Source organism: Lagopus muta, chromosome W, assembly GCF_023343835.1.
Source record: "Lagopus muta isolate bLagMut1 chromosome W, bLagMut1 primary, whole genome shotgun sequence".
NCBI classification, from domain to species: domain Eukaryota; kingdom Metazoa; phylum Chordata; class Aves; order Galliformes; family Phasianidae; genus Lagopus; species Lagopus muta.
Genome location: NC_064471.1, coordinates 5,119,160 through 5,143,883, shown reverse-complemented (window position 1 = coordinate 5,143,883; position 24,724 = coordinate 5,119,160).

Genomic DNA, 24,724 nt, shown 5'->3' with positions numbered 1-24,724 from the left:
TCTATGACAGAACTGTGTGCATTGGCCTTACTTATCTCAAGCGCATTTTCTCAGAAGTATGGAGCTAAACTTGCTGTCAGTTACATCAGTGCAATTTAGAAACAACTGGAAAAAATTATTGTGGATACTTTGGTTTTGCACTGGTACATGTGAAATGAAAAGTCTCCCCCTGCAAAGCTCTGACATCCTAAGTGAGTACTGAGTGAATATCGAACTTGTAATTAAATTCCATGCTTGTATCAGAGTGCTTTGGGTTCCCGTGCATTCAGGCAAGCTATCACCTGCTGATGTCAGAAGTGTATCCAAACAGAAAGAGGTTTTCACAGACCACTGAGACAGTCGCCTGATCCCAGACCTCTTAATGGAAATGTGTGTGTACGTGTTCTCTTTTCATGATGCAGTGTGGTCTGAAGGGAAAGGAAGAATTGTTGAACGTTTCACTGCATGTGATTTCTCAGGAATTGTTAGCAATGTTTTAAGTCCAGCCTGTACTGATGAGCCTTCCAAGACACTCATAGGAATTTTGAGTATTATTTTTCTTCCAAAACTTAAAGGTAACTTTTAAAAACCTAAGCTTCTGCTCAAGGATAATTTCTAAGGAAATTTTTTTTTCCCTCCGTCTCTAATCCCTATTGTCAATACAAGCTTCTCTTATCTTTATACTGAGAAATATTTTCAGGTTAATTTTTGTTTCCTTGCACATGCGTGAAAGTTTCGATACTTAATTGAAAAGTCAATCTCTAACCTCTATTTTACTCAAAAGCTTTATAAATTTCAGGAATCCTTCAATTTATTTTTTCATGGCAGATCGAGGAAAGAAAGACCTATCATCCTTTTGAAACTATTTCTCCTCTTTCCAAAGAGTTCACAGAGGTATTGATCATTTGAGCACTTGAACACAGAACTATGAGGCAATTATCTCAGTAATGGCCTCAGCAAAAATCACGAGGTTTTCCTTTTATAAATGGTACTTTCACTGTTGATGTAGCTGAGAGTGAAGTAAGAACTATGGCATGCATAGCAACACTAGATCAAGGGAGATATTTTATTTTTACCTCTTTCTATCAACCAGGAATTCCATAAATCTCTGAGCCTTTTAAATCTGGAGACCAAAGTACTTCGTCTGGAGCAAGGCCTTCAAAGTAGCTTGGACTGATCATGCATGAGTAATTTGTGTTGATCTGCTTCTACCCATTTGAGTTAGAACCATTTCCCTGATTATTTAATCTATGAAAAAGTGAGTAATCCAGCCTGAAAAACTATGTTTAAAAATGACAGTCTTTGGTTCGAGACTGTTGTTCAGTACAGAATTGGATGTGTAAATCTGCAACTGGCAATTTACAGCTTTGTCACAGACGCTCAAGTTCTCATTCACTATTTGCACTTGTTCTGATTGATTTATCATATGCTGTACTTCTGTAGAGAAATAGTTCCTTGTTTCTTTGAACACAGTACTGAGGCCATTCCTTGGTGTGAAAGCGTTCAGGTTGGTGAACTCAAAGCTCAGTTAAATTGATGCTTCATCTCTTCAGTGAACACCAAATTTATCCGTGTTAAATTTTTTTTTCATATCTTTTCTAAATATTGAGAAGGAATTTTTCATTATTAAATGGATCCATATTGATAGGTGAGACTGCATATCTCTCTGGTGAGAACCAGGTTGTGTTTAGATTTTAAGAAAGTTGAGTTTTCTCATAAAATACTGGTGATTAAGATGTGATTTTTAGAACAGTAACGCTTGGACTTGTTGCCTTAATTATTATTGCTCTTCACTTCTACAAGGACTAATATTTGAAGTTATTTCAGTTGCATCTTTTTGCTAATGGAAAATAAATTGTTGTTGTATTTGCTTGGCAAATAACGCATCCTGCCTACCAACAGCCACTCAGGTATTCCTGCCACCGCCAATGTAATGGTAAAAATGATGGTGCCATCAACAAGACAACTTGAAGTAGGAGAGAAAAATAATTCCTTCTGTTGATGGTATGCTATATGCATTCAGTATTAACCAGTGGTATTGAAGTAAACTTGTTGATAGAATATCAGCTAACCTGAAGACAGGATGCAAGTAAATCTTTTGGCCCAGTTGAGCTGCTTGAAGTAACACAAGGGTAGTAGGTGACAGGATCCTACTTGGCTGTATTCTGTTCAGTACACAGAGCATAGAAAATAGTATGTCAGTATTTATAATGCTGTATTTCAAAGAAAAACTGTGATGTCAATGAAAATTTTCATCTTTTTTTTGTTCAAAAGTACTGTTTGAACTGGATATGTCCAACACTTTCTAATTCTTTGATCTTAGAGTTCTCTCATATCTTTACCTTGTAATCTAGTTCTTCCTCGTGTTTCTCAAGGGAAAATGCATTTAGGTAGCCCTAGTGCACAATAATAACTTTTTCATTGCATCTGAAGTGACTGTAGGTAATTAATTCTATTTGGTTATATCCTGAAAAGTAAATGCCTTTTTAAGGTTTGTAGAAAGCAATTAAAAAGCTGGTAACTTTGAACTATTGAACTGCATGCCACACTGCTGTTGGCGATGCTAAAAATGGGAATATTAGATTAAATTTTTTGAAGCAGAAAGTTCTACTAACTCAAGTTACAATATTCATTAACTTCTATTTACACCATTTTAATCTGAATCCACATTGTATGTTTTTTGTTTTTTTTTTTTCAGAAAGCCATTAAAACCTCAGCCAAATGCATATTTCACGGTACATGCTAATTCAGATTTGGTGTAAATTATGGTTGAATTATCAGAGGTGGCACACTACTGCACAGCTTGAGGGTTTTAATTTGAAGGGGTGGGGCGTTAAGTGCTATGGTAGTTTATTCCTTTCGTGGGTTAGCAATTACAATGCTGTGCACTGTAAGTGCACAAAAGCTGACACAGGTCTATCAGGGCTGAGCTGAGTGAGTAAAAAATGACAGCGTGGTCTGGCATCCAAACCTTGCTTGGGCTGTTTGAGGCTTGTATGAGATGACTGGCCTGTCAATGAGCCTTGGAGATATTTTCCTTAATTAATAAATAGTTTGATAGTTGAATGTTGGCTGTGTTTCTCTAAGAGTTCTATAAAGAAAAAGTAGGAGTTTTATATTGAGCAAGGAAACTGATAGGAAAAAATATTCAAAATGACAGTTTGAGATTTACTTGAGTAAGTTCTGCTAAATTTCTTAAGTTGCTGGCTCTTGTGACTGGTCTCCTTTTCGTTCTATGCAAAATGCTCAAATCTGCCCTGGTATGAATTAAAACCTTTCTGACTGCCAAGGCTTTGGGCATGGTGCCTGGCAGGAAACTCTTTCTGCTCAGGAACTGATAACAGTGCAGGATTTGCAGAAGAGAAAACAAAAGACTTAAATGCTGCCTTCTTGGCATCCTTTAATGGAAAACAGTGGGAAAGAAGAGCAGCACTGCAGATGTGAACAGAGATGAGGGTATCCAGGTTAAGCTTGAAGCTTCCTTATCAACATAGGAATGCCAAAGCTGATATGTATATATTGCATAGCTGTGTGAAAAGAATGAGTATGATGGTACTGAGATGTGATCTTACTAATTTTCGTTTCTTAATAGGTTTGTTAGAACATGACTCAATGCTTTTGCTTGACTACTGAACGCGAGTATTGTCATGGCTTTGGCTGTTCACAGTAACAAAGAATTATATGGGATGAAGTAAATGAAGCTGAATTTCATTGTCATTATAATTATTAAAAAGGTTTTTCAAAGTCAGATCTGGCTACCGGAGCCACAGATCAACACACCCCTAAAACAGTGATCAAAGAGCAGTGGCCTGCAAAATGCACCTGGTGGTACCTGACCAAAGTGCTGCTCTATTAATTGCTATTTAATGTAAGAAAGTAATAAAGGTTTGGAGTTATCATTAGTAAGGTTCTTGTTCAATAATGGTAGTATACTGTGACTTCTCTGTCCTAATTTTTGAATTACTGTTTCTCTCCTGGCTTTAGTGAGTGTGGCTGCTGTGATCACAGCTGCAGCTATTTCACTGAGTAGTTGCACTTGTTCCGGTTGTGGCAACCTTTCAGATTTCTTGCATGCAAAGAGTGGATTTAAAAATTCTTTTGGATTGCAGGTGATATGGTTGGCTTGCTTTCGTTACATTCAGACTGTGCTTTCATCATTATGCATGACTGCACTGATAGGAACAATTCTGATTCTGGCAGTGCTATTGAAAGACAAAAACGAACAACCAAGAAAACTTAAAACAACAACAAAACCCCAAACCAAACCAAAACAGGAAAAGCATTTATTAACAGCCTGGATGGATTTCTTTTACTTATTTGTTCAACTGGCTTCCGGATAAAGATTGCCTTTTAACATGACAAGTTTCAGAGTTGTATCACCTCTTGTCCTAATTTTTGTTCAGTTTTTAGGTGCTGCAGTAAGAGCTTTCTTGCCTCCGTATAGACCTAATGATATCTACAGTTTCTGAGCAACTGCAGTATTTGTGGTATTTCTACTCCTGTTGTAATATCTTATACGGTATTTCCAAATGAGGAAACTTGCAGATCACTTGTCTAATTAACATCTGCCTATCAAGGTCTGGTGAACACTTTCTTCCTATTTTTGTTTTTATTTTAAGTCACCGTTTGCTTTGAGCTCAACCTCATTATGGCTGTGCCCTTCAATAAGTCATCACCATCTGTGAAAGCAGTCTTTCAGTATCAAATATAGCTATGTTACTCACGTTAATTGCCTTGATTTCCTTTATAAACTGTTTTTCTTTGCAACATGATACTTTGCTTTAGGAAATGATAGGTATCAAACAGCATTGTAGCTATATTTTTGTACCCAGAGCATCCTGGCTGCAGCTTGCTCGTTTGCATCCGCATGGCCAGTGATCAACTTTGTTAACCTTGATTCTTGAGTTACTAATGAAACCACAAGTGGACTATCTGTGTCCACTGGTTTTGTTCTTTTACACTATGTACTGTCATAAATTAGATTGATAGAAGAAATAAAAATAGCACCAGTGTGTTGTTTCAAGTATCTTGTTTCAAAAGCCCAAAACTGTTCTAAGTAGCTTTGCTGAGAAGAAACAATCGTAAGTTTTTATACTAATCATTTGGAGATGGGCCATTTTGCTGTGCACAGCTATCATGTGGCAGCCACAAATAATGAAGGCGAGAAGACTGTTGTATCTCAACATAAAGGCAGTCTGGATCAAGCCTTATTTTGTTTGAAAGTTGAAAGGTTGTGATGTGACCTCAGAACTGACACCTGCAAACATAGAAGAGGACATAGAAGAGATAGAAGTAGAGGACATAGAAGAGGTAGAAACACGAAACCATTGGAGAGCACTTGTGGAAGGCAAAGGCCTACAGTAGTAGGTACTTAGTGTTAGATCTTCAGGTTTGCTAGCTGTTTTGAAGATAGAGGTCCTGGAGTAAAAGACTTGAGAGACAAGATATAAATCCTTTTTGTTTTAGGAACTATTGGTTGGGTTTCTCAGCTCTTAACAGGAGAATGATGTGGAATCAGTTAAATGGAAGGTCATGACTGTTTGTGGCTGCTTAGTAATAACAGCTAGGTTTAATATAATCTAAGAGGAATAATAATATATTAGGACAGAAACGTAGGAAACTTCGACCTATAATCCTAGCAGTCAGTTTAGATTAATAAAAAGAAGAGATGCCAGTAATTAAGTTTTAAATCTTCTGTGGAAAGGGAGTTGGTACCAGAACAGCTGTTGTTTTTGTTTTTTTTTTTTTAAAAAAAAGGGTATTGACTATGACTTGATATCTTAGTGAGAATTTTAGAAAAAAAAAGTGAAGAATTTGAAAAAAATATATATACGTACTGGTATATTTAGAGTTTCTGTAGGACTGCTCTTTTGGTGTATCTTTCGGAATTAAAAGTTACTCCTGTAGAATCCCAAAATAGCCCAGATAATAGATAGAAAACAATTTTTCTACCCTGAACGGGCCTGGAAATAAAGTTGCACAGGCAGTAATACAACTATTACCCAGTCTCTCCATCCTATGACTGGAAGACTTGGTTTCCAGTGTTATCAGCTATCTCTTTTTCATAAGCAGTTTATTCATTTTCAAACAGTAATAGCATCTGTGAAATAAACCTAGAGCTTTGAGATCGATTGGGGAAGAAAACTAAAAAGTATCTGACCTTGAAATGAGAGAATAGAATCTAATGTACCAACAACCTGTCCAGAAGGTGGGCAGGAGCTGGATGAAGAAGACAGGCCATTTAGAAATGATGCTTCTAATGTCTTGATTTTTATGATTTTTTTTTTACCTAATTTATTAATTCTTTGATTTTGTTTTATGAATTTGGACTACAACTTAAGCTCCATTTGAATGTTACCCAATTGGACAATAGCTGCAATTCATAGTCTGGAATTAGTGAGCATTGCTGCATTTTTGCCTTCTTGCATTTTATGTTTTCATTCAATTGAGCTTACAAATAAGTTTTCCTTTGTTCCCCCTCCCCCCCGGCAGCATTTTTAGTAACACTATACACAGCTACTCTGATTTTAGATACGTGCTGGTATATTACATTTATAATGTCAAAATTTAAATAGCACAAAACCATGATAAGCTCCAATGACTTTTGTCGTTTTCTTAAAGGTGGGAGTACTAGTAGAAAGAGATAGTACAATGAATGCTGGGGGTAAGCTCTGTTCTTGTTATGCAGCAAATTAGACTACAGAATTTAACTAAAACTTTCCGTCTTGATGGCGTATTAATACATAATTTATTTCTTGTATCAATGTGTGTGTTATATATAATGTAATTATATATATGTGCAGGTCTTATGTAGTTGTAACTAAGAAGTCATAAAATGAATGGCAGATTCATAACATGTCTTCATTCCTTCCTCCCATTTCTTTTCTAATTATATCCCTGAATTTTTTTGTGTGAGTCTCAAATACTTAAGCTATGTTTATCCCATGCATACCACCTTCTTCCCCACTGACTACGGAGTTATAGTTGTACAGCAAGAAAGAAAGAAAAAAAAAAGGGAGTCTTATTGACCAGTAGTGTATATCGAATCTGTCAAATAGCCATGTAGCTCAACTAACAGTGACTGCTTACACTGCGGTGCTGCTGAGTTTAAGAACTTCACATTTTAAGGCATATTAAAAAGAATAAAGTTGCCATATTACTCTTGTCTTCTCTAGTAGTGCTCTGTTTTGCCCTTTTTTAACTGGATTTTACTTATTTGTTTCTCTTGTTTCTTAAATCCTATGGTAGTCTCAAATGCAAAGATGATTCAAGTTTATTTTCACTATCAAGAGTTTCTGGGAGATCAAAATAAGATGTAAGAATTGTTTCATCTCGAAATGGTATCAATACTTAAATGCTTTTGTCATATCTTATTAGAGCTGTGGTTATACAACGAAGTTATGAGATGATAAGTAGCAAGGACATCACTTAGCGAAGTATTACTCTAATAGCTTTAATTCCTAATCTAATACTCTAATTCCTTCTGTTCCCATTGCTGTCATTTCCAAAGAGCTTGTTTTTTCTCTTTTAGTGATGAGTTAGAGGAGGAACTCAGCGACAGAAACTGATAACATATTGTATTTTTATTTAAATACAGTAGTTACTTAAGGGCTATTTCAGGGCATGAAATATTCCCAGTTTGAGCTTCAGGTGACAATCAACTGTGCTTATAAGAAGCAGCATACTTCCTGTTTTTAAGTTGAATCTGTTATGTAGCGAGGAAGTTGCACAGCTAGTGTGATGCTTCAGGAAAAAGAGAAGTCTTTTGTTAATGCAGGATGCTGTTCCTGCTGCTTTACTTTAATATAGCATTTATAATCTGAATAGTGGTGTTTTGAAGAATGGTTTATATCTTTAGGATAAACACTGATGCAGGAGATGATGGTAACAATAAGTACCACATTATAAGCTTTCAACCAACAAGACGCCTTTTTTTGATGGCTGCTGCTCAGTAAAGTGGCTGATGTGAAGCATACCTTTTAGTCTAAATGATGTGTTAGACTTATACATACAACTAAGTACTTTGAGGCGTGACATTTGTTTTGTGCTCTGCAGCATCACTGACCTCAAGTCTGATGGAGTATCTATGTTAAGTATACATTTGAAATGCTTTAAGCATGATCTGAAAGGCTTGCAAAAAAAAAACCAACCAAACAAACAAACAAAAAAAACCAGCAAAGCAGTCAGCAAGATACGTGTTGCTGTGGTTCATTGAAGCCTAATTGTTTCAAACTGTTATTGATCAGACAAAATGAGACTACTCTGGTTACATTAATAAATATTGGTGACTGTGGGTTCAGTTGTTAAACAAGCTCTTGAAATGGTTCTTGTTAAGTGCAGTGAGAACAAAGGGTAAGAAAGGAATTACACTGAAAATAAGTTAGAGAACTGAATGACTTCTATTGTGATGGCAAAAGAAAGATGCATCTTGGGGAGCAGAAAGGGATGGCAGCGCTACTGATTTCATTGATATTCAGTCGTTTTCCACTAGTTACAGGTAGAGATTTATCTGAAGTTGGGAACAGAGATGATTGTTAAAACATGTTATCAATTTTCATAGTTAATTATTTTTCCTGTGCGTATGTATGTTATAAAATACTTCAAGTGTTAGTTGACTTACCTCTGACTCTCTAGTTTGGTGTCTCAAGGATATGCTTTAACATATAAGTGTTCTTTTAACTTTATATTTATAAGTGTTATTTCATGAATAATTAAAATGTATTCTGTCATACTTTTCTTTGACCAATGAATTAGTTTTGCAAATTGTTTACGTTAACATATGACAGAAATATGACAAGCACAGGACAGAAATGTTGTGTCAATATTGTGGGGAGCAGGGGGTGTATATGTCCAATATTAGCATGAATTAGACTTTTATTTTTAAAAATGACAGCATGAGAATGCCTCTGGGGTCTTCTTCAGATTCCCACTTCCTCATGCATGAAGTACCTCATACAACTTATTAATCCTGAAGCACTGTACTTCTCACTATACTGTGAGAGTTCTCACAGCTTGCTCTAGTTGGGTCTTAACATAAGAGGCCGTTGGACATACTTCCTAATGTAAATCATGAGCTAAAACATGAGCTGACAATGTCCCCGGGTGTCCAAGAAGACCAACGGCATCCTGGCCTGCATTAGAAATAGTGTGGCTAGCACACTAGACCAGGGAGGTGATCATCCCCCTCTACTCAGCACTGGTGAGGCCGCACCTCGAGTAATGTGTTCAGTTTTGGGCTCCTCACTACAGAAAAGATGTTGAGGTCCTGGAGTGTGTCCAGAGAAGGGCAACGAAATGGTGAGGGGTCTGGAGCACAAGTCTTATGAGGAGCGGCTGAGGGAGCGGGGATTGTTCAGTCTTGAGGAGGCTCAGGGGAGACCTCATTGCACTCTACAACCTCCTGAAGGGAGGTTGTGGTAAGGAGGGATTTGGCCTCTTCTCCCAGGCAATGAGCAGGGCACGGGGTAATGGCCGCAAGTTGTATCAGAGGAGGCTTATATTAGACATAAGGAAGAACTATTTCTTTCAGAGAGTGGTCAGGCACTGGAATGGTTGCCCAGGAAGGTTGAGTCACTGTTCCTGGCAGTGTTGAAGAGGCGTCTGGACGATGTGCTGTGTGATATGGTGTAGTGCTTGTGGTGGCAATGGTGATGAGGAGACAGTTGGACTGGATGATCTTGTAGGTCATTTCCAACGTGGTTATTCAGTGGTGATTCTAAGCTTCTATCATGTGCGGTGGTGCAGGCAAATAAAGTTTCATTTTAGAATTTGTATTTCTATATTTTTCTTTCTGACTTTTTTTAAATTAATAACTGAATAGTCCTTAGTGTATATGCAATACTTAAGATCCATCTTTGGAACCAAAATGTTTATATTTCATTCTAAAGAACTTGTTAAATCCAAAAAACTAATGTTTGGGGACTTGATACTTTTAGCTGAAGCTACTAAATCTGTCTCTGGACTGATGACATTTGAGTGTTAGCTATTTTGGGATAGACAGAATGATGGCAGTGCAGAATCTTTTTTTTTTTTCTTCTTCCTTTTAATATTGAGGAAGTACTAAAAGAGTTAAATAGGCAATGCAGAATTATAACAGGGCTATTAAAACAATCCACCGCTAATGTAAAGGAGAACTATCATCATAATGAAGTTTGCAAGTGATTCTAGTGGAGGAAAAATGAACTAATACCAGCAAGTTTTCACCTTAACAGTTATCTTACAAACAAAATGACATGAACTTCATTAGAGAGAGAACTAGCACATAAATGTTTTTATGCATATAAAATTCCCTACATGGCAGTTATAGCCAAAAGACAGAAATGCAGAAATGTGCAAGTTATATTACCTCATAAAGTGGCTCTTCACATTGTCAGCATACCAGATCCTGAAGCCATTACTGAGTTGGGGGATAAAAACAACAGCTTCCAGTGACTTTCTTTTAATAGGAAAATCAAATAAAGTTGAGGGAACAAATACAGAATCAAGGTGAACAAGCACAACTAAGCATATGTTCTGATGTCCTCTGACCATTATTTCAAGATTATTCTATTTCAGACTCTAGTATATGTTTCCTACTAACTCACTTTCGTAATACTGGGTGCAGTCAACTGATTCCTCCGTGGTAATGCTCTGAAGGATCCTTTATCAGCTACAATAGATTGAGAATAGAACGCTGTCATTGCATATCTTTTTAGTGTGAAAAGAACTTTTTATTTTACAGATGCTGTAATATTTGAGATTGTTTTACTTTTGTAATTAGGATTTTTCTCAATTTACCTGACTGGTTATGTATTTTCCTTAGTTGTTTGGTGTGTAATTGCAGAGTGCAGATGAAGTGAATATGTTCACTGATGTAACGACTACAAACTCATACCAATGTAAAACTTGCATTGGTATAAAATTAGAGGAAAAGCTATTTTAAACTTTTTGTATTAGAGCTGTTTTGTTTATTTCAGCATAGTTTCAATTGCTAGTCTTTGAAACAGCAGTTCTTGCTGATTTCTGACAATAAATACCACCTTCAGGAAATGAGGTTTTTTTTTCTTTCTCTAAAGTACAAGCATGATGCTTAAAAAATAATAATTACACAGATCAAGAAGGATAAGTGCATTTTTTTTTTTTCCATCATAAAGCCATAGGAAAACAATGTCTTGATACTCTGAACTCCAAAAATCAGCACTCGTGGTTAGGGAACTTTACCATTAATTCGTAATCAAATGGTGTCCATCTTATCTAATTTTAAAGTTTATTGATCTTCTACATATATATATTTTTTTTTTCCAGTGGATGTGGCAATGTTGTTTTAATTATCTCTGTCTTAAAATAATCCAAGGCTGTATGAAGGTTCTTGATTTGTATCTACAGTAGCTATCTATCCCACAGTAACTCACTTTCAGAGACTTGAGAATTAATGGCTTGGGATTTTAATTTCACTAGCCCATCTTCTTTTAAAAGAGTAATCTCATGTTATTGTATGGAAGTAAGGACAGTTAAAACCCTGGACCTCCAAGCAAGCTTGGTTTTCTTGCCTGCTGAAAGTAACAGTAACAATTTTAAATGTCCAGAATAAATATGTTACGGTCTTATAAATCTAAATTTAATCTGACAACAAACAGTAGAGTGCTGAATATTTTAAGTCAGGGATGATGGAAACAGTTCCAAGACTTCTGTACTCCCTCAGTCCTTGAAACACTTGAGAAATTCTGTTACAATGTTGAATACTGTTAGTAGAAATGCAGCCTGTGTAGTTTACAGTATGCTTTTATTCTAAATAGGTAATGTTACCTGGTCTATACACTGAATAAACTCTTTTACATACAGTTCAATTTAAAGACTTTCTGTGATCGTGCTGGCAGGTTACATCAACAGTGATATGAATGAATTGGAAGTTCTGAACGGAAAAAGTAGCAGTAGTGCAATACATCTGCGAAGACTGAAATAGAATTTTCAGTATGCTTACTGTTATCAGTGCATCATTTTTCAGAAGAATCTTTTGCAAAGCCTCTTACCTTTATCAGTCATTTCACTAATAACGACCAGGCTGAATAAACAGATGGCTTTTCTGGAGTTAAGGTGGAAGCTAATTTCCGTTACTTTCTCTGTTTTGACTACCTATACTTCAATTTTCCAGTTGTTTAATTCTTGACTTTGTGCTTTACTGAGAAGCAGATGAAATATATATATAAATATCTTTTTTGGTTTTTTTTTTCTTTGCTCACAGCAGATGAATCTGAAGTTGAATACACAAAAGCTAGGGGATTCACCTAACCTAGCTGTAGGAGTTTACGTAAAAGATTTCTCTGGCTGTCTAAATTCACTGACAAGAAATGAGTAATTTTAGTGTGTGGATTATTTTAAATGCCTGCTTTCCATTGGTCTCTCTTCTTATTTTCTTTATTTAATGTTTTCAAAATAGCTACTGTTGTCTTAAAGGACAACATTTAAACAGTACGACTTTTTTTTGAGTTAGCTGTAAAAGTAGATATATTTATAGGTAAGCTAGTTGAAAAGACTGAGGAGAAATATGATGAAAGCAGTAAGAAAACATTTTGAGCACGGAGTTATGCATATGCTGGCTTGAAATGCATTGAAGTAGGAAAAAGTACTTAATGTCAATAAAACCCTGTTATTGTGCTGAACTTTTGAGAAATTTGATTAACAAAGAAAGTTTTAAATAAAAACAAGCGTAAAAATGGGAAGGAAACTTCTGAAGAGAATCTGTGGGTTTATTAAAGTTCAATCATGAACCAACTAATGTAAAAAAGGTGGGAGCTGTTTTAATTTGAGTTGATAAAACATCTAGCATTATGTTCACCCTCAGGGCACTACAGCCTGACAGACTGCTTTGTTCACTGTACAGCTTGCTTTTTGTCTCTGCTCTTACAAACTGATTAAAAACTCTTGCATCAGTAGTCTGGGTTTGGGGCGTTTTGTTTTTTTCTAGTTGTTTTTTGGTGTTTTTTTTTTTTCTGGACTTGTTGCTTGTTGCTCAAGAAACATCTAGATGTTGTACATAGGAACATGGTTTAGTGAGAACTGTTGCTGGATGGTTGGACTGGAAGTTCTTAGAGGTCTTATCCAAACAAGGTGATCCTACGGTTGTTTTAACAAAATCAGTTACAGACAACTAGCAGTGCAATTCCATGCTTGCTTCCACCTATGTGGCAGAAAATAATTATATGTGTATTCTTAATTGGTACCTGGGAGGTAAAATAACTGTTTCTTTGTAACACTAGAGTTTACAAAGGTTAGAATTTCGGGTGTGGATATTTGATTTTCAATTATCCATAATACCATATTCTTTTCTCTGGAAGTAATACAGTTCCCTAATACGCCGTCACTCACCTAGTTTTTACATAGTTTTGCAATTACTTGTTTGCAGAACAACGTCTTCAACACAGAATTATCTCATTTTCTTCTAAAAACTTAATTTCATTTTTTTCTGCGAAACAAGAAAACAAAAATCAATAATCTTCTAGAGAAATAAGGAAGAAAAGATGATTTTTGATGAGAAGTAATTGTTAAATTAGTGGTTTTTTTTCCTCCCAGTGGGTGTGTTTACTAGATGTAGAATCTGTTCCATTTATGGGAACTTAAAATCTCTTGGGGAAAGAAGATTTTAGTAACAACTCTGACAAGCTTAGTGAATAAAGAATTTATGAAAAGTCAACTTAGTTAGAATTTTTGTGTTCAGTAGAAACTTTTTTTCCCCAGTGACTAAATAAGGATTTCTAGTGATGGTAGTTTGATGCGTGGTAGTGAGGAACACGGTTCCTTTTCATTTTCAGCTCAATATTTACCCAAAGAAAAGAAGTCCTTCCTGGAAGGTATTATAGTTCAGATGTATCACAGTGTTTTGTCTTAGGTTATGTCTATTGATGATCTGTGTTATTTCTTACATTAGAAAAGAATTCTGTATTTAAAGTATATCTAAATTTCCCTTTCATAATGGTTATCTTAGCCTAGTGTCTGTTTGTTATATGTTTCCTCTTAACAGAATTACTTGTCTTAACTTTGGTATTGCGGGCTACAAAGGAGACAGTTTATTCCTTGGTCTGCAGATTGAATCAGTGTGTATTGATGTTCAGAAAAAAATAAGCATAGATAAGAGAAGGACATTTATGTTCATTTAATATTTCAAGATAGGAGACAGTTAATGGATAAGAATTTTAAGTGTGGAAATGAAGTAAGATAGTGATGATAGTTTCAAACATTAGGTTTGGATTTTTACTTGCTGCTTAGTGTATTGTGGAGGGGGGAAAACTATTTTAAAATTTAACGCACTACTTCTAGACTATCGGTGACTTTTACATGCATATGTACCTATTAGCAAGGGTCAAAAACATTACATTTACTCTGACATGGCAAATACTTTTATCATTCACAGTGTGACAACAAATGCAATTAATAATTCAGAATTGCTTCATTGAACAAAAAAATCAGAAACCATGAAGCATCTATTTAAGAGGCTGCAAAGGAGGCAATAGCAAGTCTGTTAAAACAATCTGATTAGAACAGTATTGCAGACAGCTAATTTAGCATGTGACATTTTGGGTGTATAGGGTCAAAGATTAAAAGTGAGGTTGTTGCATAACAATCCAAACTGACGACAATAAGTCGTTTTTTAATTAAATCCTTACACTTCTGAAAATAATGTGGACTGGAGAGTCTGAGCAGCTGTGGTGCTTCATATCTGTGGAACTCTTGACGTAATCTGCAGACTACAGTGGCTATGTCTAATTTTTAAATATTATAGTTATCTGATAATTACAGAAAGCATAATTATTTCTTACAGAAATGACATGGCACAAAGCAGAAAATGTCAAGCTGAGGAAGTGTGGACTCTGTTCTGATTTAGGCAGATATAGTCATTATTTCTTTACAGACCTTGATGAACTAGAAGTTTCACAGATGGAAATTACGGTGTAATTTCTTTACCTGTAATTTCTTCACTTGTATACTACAGATGAGCAAGTTGGAAGGCTTTATCTAGGATTAAGAAGAGAGGAGAAATAAATACGCAGTTGTGGTTAAAATGTGATCTCTGCTCTAGGAGCAGTATTGGTAATTGAGGTACCAAACTGTTTTCAACTATGTTTTAAAGGAAGAGCAGAATTCTCTGTTCAGTTCTGTGTACATCAAATCTGATTCCTGACACATGAATCAATGAACAGTTGCATTTTCAGTACTAGAGATAGTTTCAAAAGCAATTTTGAAACTAATTCAAGAAGAATTAGACTGATAGGAAATTTGCATTGGTAGTTTAAGATGGAATACAATTAACAGGTCAAGCAATGATTTCTGAGGCAGTTATTGTTTCACCTAAGGAGATCTGATATGAAAGAAATGCAAATGTGTTAAAGACTGTAAATGCGAATACAACTATATAATTATCATGTTTTATCCAGTAATGTTAGTGATTTTTGGCTATGGCATCTAGAGTGCCAAAGGAGACTGTGGCATTATGAGCCCCAAAGAAAACCATGTTTGGTACAATAATTCCTCAAGGTAATGAAACAAATAAAAAGAAATCATTTTTCCTATATCCAGAGGGCACATGGACAAGAATGAAATTTCTTCTCTGTTTGCATTTTCATCATCCTTCTCCTTGTATTTTCCACAAGAAATGCTATGTGTTTTGCCAAATGAATGACGTTGTATTTCTGAAGTATTTTTCTTCTCCTGTTTATTCCTTGTGCCTTGCAAAGTGAATAGTATTTTTTCCTTGAGAGTTAAACTTTACTAGGTGCACCTATTTCACTTAGTCACTTAGGGTTTTTTTTATAACATCAATTCCACAACTACAGGAAAAGATAAGTAATTGTTGTCTTTTTCTCACCCCTCAAAAGTAAATGAAAAAGAAACAACCAGCAACACACAAACTGACTGCCTTCACACTTATTCCTGAAATCCTTAAAGATTGAATTAAGTTTATAATCATAGAATTCTTAAAGTTGGAAGGGATCTCTGAAGGCCATCTAGTGCCTCCCCTGCAGTGTTACAGAACCTACGTTTCAGTGTTCAGGAGAGAAAAATGCCTTGACAAGCGTGACCTTGTTAAGCTCCTTAGTTAATAGAAGTAAAATTCAGTTTCACAGAATATCACAAACAATAGTTAAGACACACTTCGCCTCCTTTCATGATCTCTTTGCAAGTGAGAGACACACATCTTGGCTAGTAATTTTTCCATGGGAAATGTTCAAGGAAAAAAAGAAAAAATAACCAATCAGAATGCAGTGCAAATCAGTCTTGTTTCATTATTCAAGAATCACAGAACTGTAGGGATCAGATGGGACCTCTGCATATCATTGAGTCCAACCTGCTGAGAAAGTGGGTTCCCTACAGTAGATGGCACAGGATAGCATCTAAGCAAGTCTGCACCATCTCCGGAGAAAGGGACTCTACCTCTCTGGGCAGGCTGTTACACTGCTCTGTCACCCTAACAAAAAAGTTCTTTGTCATGTTCCTATGGAATTCCTGTGTTGCAGTTTGTGCCCACTGCTCCTTGTCCTTTCACTGGGAACCATCAAAAAGAGCCTGGCTTCATCCACCTGACTCCCGTCATTTAGGTATTTATTTGCATTTTTAAGATCCCCCTCAGCTTTCTCTTCATCAGGCTGAATGGCCCCAGGTATCTCTGGCTTTCCTTGTATGGCAGATGCTCTAGGCTATTAATTGACCCTCTGCCGGACTTTCCAGAAAGTTCTTGTCATTTTTAACTGAGGAGCCCAGAGCTGGACACAGCTCCAGATGTGGCATCACAAGGGCAGAATAGAGGGGGAGGACCATATTCTTTGCCCTGCTGGCTGCATTCATCTTCATCCAGGATACCACTGACCTTCTTGGCCACAAGAGCACACTCTTGGCTCGTTGCTAGTGGGCTGATGAAATAATTGAACACTTAAATTACTCTTTCTTTGGTTATTTTGTTTGGAATGCAGTCTGCAATTGAGATTCGCTGGTTTTGCACATGTGTATAGCTATACATATATATAATATGAACACATTTATATCAACATCTATCTGTGAGGGATTCTACTGTGAATGGAATTTTGACTGCTGAAGCTCTTGCTTTGCCTATATGCATTTGTGAAGCAATCCTTTCTGCAAAGGAATGAAGAAGTATCAAAAAAAAACAATGATGGTTTTATATAGTACTGTGATTTGTTGAGTAACCAGAAAGAAACATGTAGAAAGATGGAAATTTCTTCTCAATATGAAGAACTCCCCTTTACAAATGTGAAAGAAGATATGTTGAGAGACAGAGTTTGTGATGAAGAAATTCTGATGCTTAATTAACTGCATACGAAGGGGAAAAGAATCCTAGGATGCCAGTTATTATGACTAGAATTGGCCAAATATTCATATTATTCTATTAAAACCTATATAAAAGCTTTTATGGTATATTTCTCTCCATCATTGCCCAGAAATGTGTGTTAAAGTACATATGTGTCTACTCTGGGAACTGATGCTGTTCAATATTTTTATCTGCACGATGTGCAGCCAGGATGTAACTTTTATAGACTTGTGTGAGTTTTGTTACCAGTGAGTCCGAGTCATTGTTATCATAGCTGGGTGCTGTTTAGGGCAGGAACATGCTCTTGCAGAAGCTGAACTCATATGGAGGGAGATGGGCTGGTGTATGACATGCAGAGGCACCACGGGTGAGATTGAAGATTCAATTGGCATTTAAGTTTTGAGTCATTTCTAAACTGTTTAATGCAGAGAATGGCTACACCACAGAGTTGGTAGCCTTAGCCTGTCCATCTGTCCATGAGCATGTGCAAGCTCTGTGTCTTGGAGGTTTCTCTGAGAAGTCAGATCCCTTAATCACTTGGGAAACCATCCAAGGAAAAAAGCCCTTTATTCAGTTTAGATGCTTACTCTTTCATTTCCTTTCATGAATACTTCAGAAGAAAAATGAGAAAGTGGCACTAATGTATCTTGTATATATATATATATATATATATATATATATATTATATATACTAATGTATCATGTGTATATTTTTTTTATTTCTTCTAAGAAAAGCTCCAAGAAAAAAAAAAAGCGGAAAAACATTATCAAATGCATCTTCTAGATTATCAATGTTTCTTAACAGCTAAATAATAATTATTAGAATGTAAATGAACTCGTCCAACTCTTTGTCACAGGTGTGACTCACAGGTGAGTGTGTCAAGAGACTACACAATTAAGAATCATAAAAATAAATATGGAAGGGATTAAAAACTGGACAGATTAATTACACCTGTCATACACATAGTGGAGCGTTTGGCATGAGTATTTGACAGAGACTTGTTTGCCAGATTTTTTAGAATGCTTGCACACTGCAGCTGTTACCTAAGGAAGTGGTTACTCTGTGTTGCTAATGACCTGTCTTCTCTGGTGTAATGCTGGTAATTAACCCACGTGCTGTTTCCACTATCGTCTCAACAGTTTCCAGTAAACTCCAGTTTTTAGAGAGGTGTGCTCCTAAATAGGCAACTTTTCTTAACAACAGTAGAGACAAGAATGCCTTATACTGGTGGTCAATCTGTTTTGGTCTGTACTCATTTATTTGTCAGTCTTACACGTATTAGGGGTATATATTCCCACATAGTGGGAAAAGGAAAATGGTACAGGCTGGAATATGATTATAGTGTCAGTAGTAATTGCGTCTGTTTTCTTTTTTTTCCCTGTAATATCTATTTCCTTCACAGTGCAAAAGTAATTACCAAGTGATGAATAAATTCCCAGTAATTGTTTCACTGGATGAGTTGAAGTAGGCTTAAATCTCTGACTAGAAGTTTGTTTGCTTGTTTTTGAGTTCTATTATGTGCTTTAACATGGCTCTGGAGCTCTGCTCTGTTTGTTTTTAAGCAAGCATTGTGATTGAACTCTTCTGGAGCAGGAGCAGTCCTCCTCTGCTTCCCGCTCCTCACTCTACCCTCTAGGGCACTGTGTACCTGCTGGGCTGAGACTTTGTTGTCCTGCAGCTGATGTGCCTCCTCAGCAGGAGCCCAGAGGATGCCTGAGGCCTTGCATGGCAAAAAGCAAGAGCAAGTTTGATTATTTTGTGGGCTCATATATTTTCTGCTGGCTCTCAAATTTCAGCACGTTAGCTAAAGAAAGGACTGTCTATGGCTGAGTGAAGGGAACAGCTCCTAATAAGTCATGTTCTGCACTCCTAGGATTGCTTGTTGCAAGCAGAAAGAGAAATGAAGGAAAAGACTCAGATAAAACTGAATTGCTCATCCTGCTGGGAACAATTAGGGCAGTTGGTGGCTTTTTCTGGCTTGCTCAGCTGGCTGTTTTCCCCCAGAAGACCACGTGGGAGGAAAGGGTAGCAAGAACTCCTGGCAATCTAGCCACTTTCCTGACAAGATTTTCACTCTGTGGTAAAAGGCAATATAAGCAGAGATGAGAAGTGCCCTTTACAGCTTGGAGTGCTGTGTTGCAGAATTAGCAAGGCTGAAGCTGGGTACAAAGTCAGGTTCTGAACTATTCAAACCGTTTGTGAGGTTACCCCAGTGAAAAGCTGCACAGATCAATGATAACGACCTACATCTATGTTAGTGTGCTGGGGGTGTTTGTTGTGCTCTAACTGCTATAATATACGTGCTCAAATACTGTCTTCCACGTTGTCTTTTTAATGCAAAGTATTCCTTCCTTGTAAGCAAACGTGTGCTTTACACTCGTATTTTGTTGCTGATGTTATATCGGAACAACTGAGCATATCACTATGTACCTATTTTATTTAATTATTGATCCTTTCAACTTTACAAGACTTAATTAGAATTTGCTGTATTGAATGAAACAAAAAAAAATTAAATTTGCTGAATTAGTGAATAACGGAGAATTAGAGGTAGTTTAGTGATTTAATTAACACAGCTCTATCCCAGCACACTAGTTAATGAAAGGCAAGCATTGGGCCATCTGGTACAGTTTCAGGAAATGTGGAAACATAGCTGCTTCACTTTGTACCTTCCCCTCATCTACTTTTCGTGGTTTGGTGAGTCCACCATTTCTCTTTCTGCTTTCAGGTGATTATTCATTTCCCTGGTGAAGCCTGTAAAACTCTATGGGAACTTTTAGGATAGAACACACTATTTAATTGTAAGGTGATATTCATCCCCATTATGTTTCGCAAAGCTGCTAGATATGCTAAAGGTTGAATGGCTCAATAAATATGATTTATCCAGAAGGCCACTAGCAATCACTTTCATGCTAAGTAATTAAAAACTGCACATCTTTGCTAAGCATTGGTCAAGCTTAATTTGTTCTGCCCAGTTATTGTTGCATGGCTCTGGGAACTGTGGAGACATTTTCACATTTATCGTTAAAGTAAAATCATCTAGATTGTCCACAAATAGTGATGCAGGACACAGCATAATTTCATGGAAATCCTCCCACCAGCTTGCAGCATTCAGGTTTCTTCTCGTTAAAATTAGTTCTAAGATCAAATAAAATGACTTTTGTGCAGTCTTTTTTCAGTAGCTAATGAAAAAAATGCCTCTCCATAGGCTTTCTTGCATGTTGTATAGTATTGTTTTAAACAATCAGAGTAGGTATCATCTGCAGAAAGAGGTTTTCATCAAGATACACCTAGAGTCGCTCAATGTCTGCTGCAGTTCAGTTTTTATTTGTCTCAATTATTTCATCTTTTTTTAAATTATGCAGTGCCATTAAAAAATAGTAGAGCTGAACTAATGCAGGCACAGTGGCTGTGACCATATTAACCACACAGCTTGACTCAGTGGGAACGGAAGATATTTGTAGCAAAGCAGTTGGTGGTGAGGATCTAACTTCACGGAATAGGTTCTAAGTCGTTATCTGTTACTTGCTTCTGTAGATGGAATGCCTATTGGACGTTGGGTCTCATCATATACCCAGCTGGGCTAAAGCTTCAAGTAGTTTAGTATGGTAGAAAATCATTCTGTATGTGCCGTGGCCATTTATAGGTTGAACTGAAGCTTATTAGGAAGAGGTGAGACTTGAAGTCTCGCTTCTGATCTGCACTAAAATGCAAATAGGCTCAAAGAGAATGATGTGTTCAGTCAGTTCATCTTGTGCATCCTGCTTCTAACAAACAATTGCGTCAAGCTGAAAATTTGAAACCTCCCAAAACGTACATAGTGTTGGTACCGAGTCCACAAAACCTACTGCTTCTCTGCCGTTCAGGACAGGAAGCTAAGATTTCATTTATCTCAATACAGGTAATAAGAGTCAATCTACATACTTTAGCATAATTGCATAGTCTGATCAGGGAAGGCTCAAGCTTCTTCTGTGTTCATTCTTTCTAGTTTGCTTATTATAGCAGGATGTGTGGGTCTCATTGTGGCTTGCTAAGGGCCTTACTTCTTCTCTCACTGCAGATGAAGTAATACTCCACGGAACTATAAGATGTGCACAGTCTTTTACCCATGAATGGTAAATTATTTGGGATCAATGCTTTGAGTGCTTCCCCGAAGCCACATAATTTTCCCTGATAATCACTATTTAACTGCCATGCTTCCCTACACAAATTTAATTTCAGATTTTTCCCCACAGTTATAGTAATTTCAAATGCATGACTGCAATTAGCTAAAATGCTAACTATGAATTGAGTTTGACACTGTTCTTTCAGTGCCATTTTTATCAAGAATTAAATATTTTTCATCCTTTCTGAAGTCTGAATTTAGTGTTTTAGCAAACCATCAATCAGAGGTTCAAGTCAGCTTTTCATTACCTTTCCAGTCATATTCTCTTAGGCTTCTTTCCCCATTTCCTTATGCAGGAGCCTGACAGCTAGGCTCTAAGTGATGCAACTCACATCTGTCGTGTCTGGCTCACTCTTTCTGCTATCCCCAAGGTGATAATTGTATCATCTTTGTAACATTCTGTTTTGTTGCCCTTTTTATTATTTTTATGTATATGCTCATATTAGAGCAGATGAAAAATGAATAACTGGGAGGACTTTTCTTTTGTAGATGCACTTTTTATCCATGCTGTAACCATGAACAAATGGAGTAGCAGGGAGTCTGAGTATCTCCTGGTCCTCTAAGTCGGTAAAGACAGGGGCAATCTACAGTGCATTTCAAAGTAAAGATGTCTAAGTTTATACATAAACTGCAGCTTAACAGTCAGCTTAATATGAGGGAAAATAGGCATGCTGGTAAGTTAGGTATTTTGAATCGGCTCTGGATGTGCCTCATTTTACATTTGATTCTCTGCAGTTGCTTGGACAATGTGTTGGCTACATAAAATCAGAAAATGCAAGTACCCTCACTTTTCTTTCTGGAAAAAAACATTTCCAAAATTTTGTCTTCCAGTGCTGTGTTTCCATTTCTTTGCTACTGAGTGGTAGCTTTCTTCTTGGTCACAATACGCAAACAAATCCACAGGTAATATCTCTGAGCTAATCAATTTATCTGTTAACTTTCTTTTTCTTCATTATGAGTGTTTGTGAACCTGTTCCTAATGTAGAGGAATGAAAGTACCCTCCTTCTGATAAGCAGTATCTCAAAAATAAGCACTGTTACTCTTGTCAGAACCTTTAGCAGATATAAGCTTCAGTAAATGTTTATCTACTGAGAGAATACAAGGAAAAGTTAGGGGTACATTCTGGAATTTCAGAACTAGTGTACTGTAAAATGCTGTAGCTCATGTCTTCAGCTGCTCTAAAGCCTAGAGTCCAGGAGCTGTTGTTGAGTTTTCACTGCCTTTCCCTTTAATGGTAAGGCTACATTCCAAGTTCATGCACCATTATGCGTAATTGGTACAGATTAGTGCGGTAATTGGCTTTGGCATTTGTTTCAACCAAACTGTATCCAGAAACTTAAATTCAGCAAACGTACATGTATTCTGCGGCAGTCTCGTCCCTGACAATGCTGTCTCTAACTAAGAGTTAGCTTCATTCCTTGTTAAAAGAAGCGCACTTACCTCAAATGTAGCAACCTCCTGTTCAAACATTACTGTGAGTTATGATTTTCTCCCACATCCTTGACACCTCTGGGATTGGTCACTATGGATCAAAAGGGATCAGGGAAAGTTATTAATTGGAAATTCTGGACTCACCTAAGAGAAATATTGTCCGTGTTATTAGTGCCTGATACCAGTAACTGGTTTGCTCCTCTAACTCAATGTCATCTGAATTTTTATTACCATCCCTTATTATATTCTTTGGGCTAAACAATACCCTTAGTAGATTACATTTGTCTAAAAAAGTACCAGCTCTGATACTGGTGGGATCATATCTGCAAAGATTTGTGCTTTTCATTCAAAGAGTCTGACCAGAAAGCAGTGGACTTCTGCTGCTTCTGTGCACTGTTACCTTGTACTTGGCATAGATTTATGGAATCGCTAACACAAATTTTTCATCTCTGATGACTTCAGTATTTCTATTAATTGCTCTGTTTCCAGCTACCACTAACTTGAGATCGTGCAGTACCACTGTGCATAGTTAGACAAGCAGTAAGTAGGGATTGGCTTTGTCCATGCTCTGATGTCCCGAGCAACCTCAAGACTCGTTAGTATTTTTCTGTCAGTAAGAAATACTTGAGATACGTATGAACTAATTTAAATTTTTCTCTATCTTCTTTGGATGTGCATGATTGCTCCTCCCAGCAAGGCCTGCTCCAAAGGGTAATTAATTTCCTGTATATCTCTTCATGCAGCACCTGGCTCAGCCATTTGCTTTTTCGAGGTGTGCTATGCAGCAGTTCTTTATTCTCTACTCCTGTGGGCGGCACTTCAATTTCAGCAGGAAAGAGAGGAGGATAATTTTTATACGTTACCAAGAAATGTCTGTGACAAATTAGCAATACTTAAGAAATACATCAATACTGCAGGATGTTCCTTGTAAGCAATCAGTGAGATGGGGTCTATTTGTCTGTACAATAATTTCTACATTGATTTACTATGAATTACTATTCTGGTTTAGTTTGTTGCCATGGCCCTTGCTTCCATGATTTCAGCTTAGCTGTGTTGTTTTTCCAAACTGGAGTGGAAAACCACTGCATTTTGTAACTACATACATCACCCTTTTTGTCAAACACGAAGCTTGACAAACCTGTTGGTGCCACTTCACTGTCAACACCCTCAATATTTTGAACAGTCAGAAATCTCAGTGGTTATTTTTGGTTGTGAAATTAGAAGTGAGAGGTAAACAGGAGATTGCAAAATTCTGTTCTTGTCATTTTTGGGGGGACCACTTGTGAATTTGTCTATTTCTGAATATACCTTCAGAAACTTGACTTTTGTTGTTGTTGTTGTTTTAATGCATCTAATTATTGAGTTGAATCCTACGTTATTTTAAATGCCTTATAGTATACCACCATTCATTTTAGATTGCCTTTTCCATGTTCAGTAACATGTTTTGAAACAGGTTTATATGGAGTCAGAATTCTAATAAGGATTTGAAGTTTTTATCAGACTAACATCTGAAATGTTTGTCGGAGTCCTATGTGCAAGTGGTAATGCCTAAAAATGGCCTTGAGTGATAGTTAATGAAATAAAAAGAATTGTAAGCAGTTATGTTATTAGCTCTTTAGTAAGAACCAATAGCTTTCCTTGATTAAGTTTATTGTTGTTCTGTTCAGGTGAGATGGTAATATAACTTCTTAACATCTGGATAATTGTACCATTAATTCATAACGAAAGCTACACTGGAAAAGTTCCAGTCCACCCAGAATAGAAACAACATCTAAACCTCTATTATCAGTTGTTTCTATTATATTACTTGGATAATCATTAATTGAAATAAAAATAACAGTAAATTTTAAAGGA